This window comes from Apodemus sylvaticus, chromosome X, assembly GCF_947179515.1.
Source record: "Apodemus sylvaticus chromosome X, mApoSyl1.1, whole genome shotgun sequence".
NCBI lineage: Eukaryota > Metazoa > Chordata > Mammalia > Rodentia > Muridae > Apodemus > Apodemus sylvaticus.
The window spans coordinates 24,344,331-24,350,330 of record NC_067495.1 but is presented as its reverse complement, the minus strand read 5'-3'; positions in this window follow the sequence as shown (position 1 = coordinate 24,350,330).

Genomic DNA, 6,000 nt, shown 5'->3' with positions numbered 1-6,000 from the left:
TGTGAATTCATTGTTTCTGATTGCTGAGTAGTATTCCATTGTGTAAATATACCACATTCTCTGTATCCATTCCTCCTTTGAGGGGCATCTGGGTTTTCTGGCTATTATAAATAGGGCTGCTATGAACATAGTGGAGCATGTGTCTTTATTGCATACCGGGGAATCCTTTGGGTATATGCCCAGGAGAGGTATAGCAGGGTCCTCTGGAAGAGTCATGTCCAGTTTTCTGAGGAACCGCCAGACTGATTTCCAAAGTGGTTGTACCATCTTACAGCCCCACCAGCAGTGGAGGAGTGTTCCTCTTTCTCCACATCCTCGCCAACACCTGCTGTCTCCTGAGTTTTTGACTTTAGCCATTCTGACTGGTGTAAGGTGAAATCTCAGGGTTGTTTTGATTTGCATTTCCCTAATGACTAATGATGTTGAGCACTTCTTAAGGTGCCTCTCGGCCATCCGGATTTCTTCAGGTGAAAATTCTTTGTTTCTAACCAAACAAGTGAAAGATCTATATGACAAGAACTTCAGGTCTCTGAAGAAGGAAATCGATGAAGACCTCAGAAAATGGAAAAATTTGCCATGGTCGTGGATCGGCAGGATTAATATTGTTAAAATGGCCATCTTGCCAAAAGCAATCTACAGATTCAATGCAATCCCCATCAAAATCCCAACTCAGTACTTCACAGAGTTAGAAAAAGCAATTCTCAAATTCATCTGGAATAACAAAAAACCCAGGATAGCTAAAACTATTCTCAACAACAAAAGAAATTTTGGGGGAATCGGTATCCCTGACTTCAAGCAATACTACAGAGCAATAGTATTAAAAACTGCACGGTATTGGCACAGTGACAGACAAATTGACCAATGGAATAGAATTGAAGATCCAGAAATGAACCCACACACCTACGGTCACTTGATCTTTGACAAAGGAGCCAAAAACATCCAGTGGAAAAAAGATAGCCTTTTCAACAAATGGTGCTGGATCAATTGGAGGTCAGCATGCAGAAGAATGCGAATTGATCCATTCTTATCTCCATGTACTAAACTTCATTCCAAGTGGATCAAGGACCTCCATGTAAAACCAGACACACTGAAACTAATAGAAAAGAAACTGGGGAAGACCCTAGAGGACATGGAAACAGGGGAAAAGTTCCTGAACAGATCACCAATAGCTTATGCTCTAAGATCAAGAATTGACAAATTGGACCTCATATAATTACAAAGTTTCTGTAAGGCAAAGGACACTGTTAAAAGGACAAAATGGCAACCATGAAATTTGGAAAGGATATTCACCAACCTTACATCTGATAGAGGGCTAATATCCAATATATACAAGGAACTCAAGAAGTTAGACCCCAGGGAACCAAATAACCCTATTAAAAATTGGGGCACAGGGACCATCATTTCTATTCACAGCACTACAACATGCATTTACACTAGCTATTTACTTTTTCTCAATGTATGTGTGGGTGTGAAGACATAATGCAGTGGGCGATAAACATATAGTTCAGTAGAAAATGGCACAAATAAACACCTCTCTGGTATAGTGCTCTTTCTAAGGACAGTGTGGGATTAGATCATATACTCATATTAAATAAGGAGAGATGGAGCTGAGGTGCAGCTCAGTGGTATATTCCATGGCTAGCATGCAGAAAGCCATGAGTTCAATAGCTGGTAACTGAAAGCTACACAAGCTAAGGACCACAGTGGAGATAGGAGAACCAGAGCAGCATTTGTGCTTTTTTGACAATCTGTGTCCTAGAGTTGATTTCAGAGTCATGTAAATGTTATCCATGATCTTAAGTTTCAGTTAAATTTTTAAAAAGCATTTTCCAAATACTGCATGCCAAATTAAATGAAGAACATCCATACCCACTTGGTGGAATCGTTATAGTTACACATAATTTTAGAAACAAAATTAAATTAAAAAGCTGTCCCTAGGAATTGCATGTGAGACAAAATAATTAGATCCGTTAATCCAGTTATTGGCAGAATGACATAAAATGGAACTCTCCCAAGTGAATATATAAGAGTCACATGATATCGTGAAAGCATATGCTATGGAGAGAAACTGAACCAGAGGTTAAAAAAATTGCTTGTTATTTTTATTATCCTTTTCAGTGTGTGTGTGTGTGTGTGTTACACATCCATATATGTGTGTTCACCTGTGTGTGGATGCATGCATCTATAGGTATATATGAATACACGTACATATGTCTTTTCCTGTGTGTGTGTAGGCCCAAGGTTGATGTTGGGACTCTTCCTTGATTGATATTTTGCACCTTTTCCACTGAGGTAGGGTCACTTAGTCAAACCCAGGGCTTGCAAACAAGTGAGCAGCATCTGACATTTTTGGTCATTCTATGGATCTGAACATCAGTCCTTAGGTTTGTGCAGGTGTTTTGACCAAAGAACCATCTCCCAGTCCTATTACTAGCTAATAAAATATTTTAAATGTATTCTGTAATCAAGCTACTGTTGGTACTATTGATGCTCAGAGGCTGAAGTGTGTGTGTGTGTGTGTGTGTGTGTGTGTGTGTGTTTGAGCATGTGTGGGCACATGTGTGACATAGGATGGAATCAAACAATAATGGTGTTGTCACTGAAAACTGAGATTTACAATTTGAGAACAAGCTAAATAAAGATTTAGGGCTGGGCTGTATCGGAGTTGTTAGTTTACTTGCCTAGCATGCATAGGTCTGGGTTTCACGCTCAGCAACTGCATGGAGATGGAGGCATGAACCATCTCTCCAGCTATGTAGAAACCGTTTGCCCTGAATTTGAATTGTATACATCTATGTGGGTGCCTGATGTATTAAACAGCATCCACATATATTTTTATTTCTTCTCTTATCAATGAGCATTCCTGCATTCACATCACTAAATGGTATTTTCCACTAATGCAAATAATGGATCCTTGGAGAATTTACTGTTTTCAGACATGAAGCAACAAGAATAGAAGTTGTTCCTTGTTATACTAACAAAATCTACTGGGGTTATTTTGAAAGGAAAACAGCCAGCTTGAGTAGGCTTCTATTTAACTGCAAATTGGCAAGTTGAGCCACCACCATAAAGAAGTGCATCAAACTCTTGCAAGACTAATATGAAATGGCCCTCAAGGATGCAGTTAACAGAATCCAGGCTCTGAAACTGGGCATAGCTAAATAACCTTTAAATAAGTGTGATGATTTGAATAACAGTGAACCTCATAGGCTCATATATTTGAATGCTTAATCCCTGGGGAGTGGCACCATTATAAATGATTGGGAGGGTTTAGAGGTATTGGAGGAAGTGTTTCAGTTGAGGGGTGGGGCTTTGTAGTTTTAAAAGTCCATTTGAGTCCCAGAGTCTGTCTCTCTGCAAATGGATCAGGATGTAGAAGTCTCAGCTAAGTCTCTAACATCATTTTTGCCTGGATGCTGTCATATTTCCTGCCATGATGATAATGCCCTAAACCTCTGAACTGTATGCAAGCCCCAATTAAATGCTTTTCTATAAAAGAGCTGCCACGGTCATGGTGTCTTTTCATAACAATAGAACAGTAACTAGCACAATAACCTCTAAATAAATATGAATGTTTTGAATAATAAAAGAAATGGAAAGCAAAACTACAGATTAAAAGAATCTTAAAATGGGTTGGCAACAATCATGATACATAGATTTTATGTAGATCTGGATTCACATATAATAAGTTATTTTCTGAGATCAAGGAAGAGACTTGCCTGACTAGATACTCAATATTACAAAAGCAATATTATCTATTTATAACGTGTGATGGTAATGTTATGGGAGATTCTTATGGTGAGGGCTTAAGTCCTTTTAGAGATAAAAAAAAAAGAAGCAAAGATATGACATCTAGGGTTGTTACATTGTCACTTAAGGCTGAGGAAGCCCCAAGTCAATGACTTTCAAGCTGCGTGATGAGAAAATCGGTTGACCATACTATTCTCTGCATGTAGGATTCTTTTCACAGTTACCTATAAATGTTTCTAGAAAATCCCCCAGCCATTATTTTAATAATGCTCTCAGAGTCCCATTTTCAACCAATCTTCCCCACGTGTAGATGCTGAAAATCTAACAGGGCTTTCCTAGATTCTCTTCCAGGGACAATCACAAAATCTATTTCTGTCTGATACCCATGGTTAATTTTGTATGTCAGCTTGACTGGACTTATAATTTTCAAAATGTTACTTGCCCATGTATCTGTGGATGTTTCCAGAGAAGCATGGCATGTGGTCATCAAATAGAGTGACACAGGAGCTGTATAACAGACTGAACATCTGGATAGAGCAAAAAGATTCTTCTGTAGCCCTTCGTTTTGGAATGGGATACTTTTTTCCCTGCTGTTGCTCCAGCATATGAGGCAGCAGCTTCTTTGTACTTTAGACCAACACCAGCAGCTCTGTGTCTCCGAGGCCTTCACCCTTAGCCTGAGGCTATAATATGGGCTTACCTACCTCCTCAACATCTAGCTTCTTCATCTGTATCAGGTTACAGACTTCACTGGCTTGGTAACCTGCAGACATGCAGGCATTTTCTACTTTTGTGATCACAGGAGCCAGGTATGTTGTTTGCATTCTTTGGAGAACTCTATTATTCCCATCTAGGATATTCTACCACAAAGTGGCCTCAAAATAGAATTTATTTAAATGTGAAGGCCATCATACTGGACTACTAGATGTTCTGAAGAATCAATTTAGTGGATCGATTAAGGAATGTGAAGTTGGTAGAACATAATTCTTGAGTTTGTGAACAATCTTTTTTTGTGGTTTCTAATTTTTATTTGATATATTCTTTATTTACATTTCAAATGTTTCCCCCTTTCCTGGATACACCCTATCTCCAAAAGTCCCATAAGCCCTCTTCCCTCCCCCTGTTCCCCAATCAACCCCTTCCTGCTTCCCTGTCCTGGTATTCCCCTACACTGTTACACTGAGCCTTTCTAGGATCAGGTGCCTCTCCTTCCTTCTTGGGCATCATTTGCTATGTGAATTGTTTCTTGGATATTCCAAGCTTCTGGGCTAATATCCACTTATCACTGAGTGCATATCATGTGTGTTCTTTTGTGATTGGATCACCTCACTCAGGATGACATTCTCCAGTTCTACCCACTTGCCTAACACCCTTCACAACAGCCACAAACAATATAAAGTATCTTGGTGTGACTCTAACCAAATAAGTGAAAGATCTGTATGACAGGAACTTCAAGTCTTTGAAGAAAGTAATCCAAGAAGACCTCAGAAGATGGAAAAATCTTCCATGCTCTTGGATTGGCAGGATTTATATAGTAAAAATGGCCATCTGCCAAAAGCAACATACAGATTCAATGCAATCCCCATCAAAATCCCAACTCAATTCTTCATAGAGTTAGAAAGCACAATTCTCAAATTCATTTGGAATAACAAAAAACCCCAGGATAGCTAAAACTCTCCTCAACAGTAAAAGAACTTCTGAGGGAATCAGTATACCTGACCTCAAGCAATACTACAGAGCAATAGTGTTAAAAACTGCATTGTATTGGCACAGTGACAGGCAGGTAGATCAATGGAATAGAATTGAAGATCCAGAAATGAACCCACACACCTATGGTCACTTGATCTTTGACAAAAAAAAAAAAAAAAAAAAACAACAACAACAACAACAATCCTAATACTACTTAGAAAGTGATTACCTGGGGATAGGAGAGTGAGACCAACATTAGTAGAGGGGCATGGGGAAATGAAGTGCCAGATGCCATGAAAGCAAGAGATTCCCAGGAAACAACTGTGATAACATAGCTGAAATACCCAAAAGAGGAGAGAGAGAACCTGTAGAGATCATATCTAGATGTTAGGTATGGCTCCCAGTTGGGGAATGGGGCCGCCCACCCACTTCAAAAATGTTAACACAGAATTGTTCCTGTCTAACGAAAGTTCAAGGACAGAGTGTGGAGCAGAGACTGAAGGAAAGGCCATCCAGAGGCTGCCCCACCTGGGGATCCATCCCATCTGCAGACACCAAACC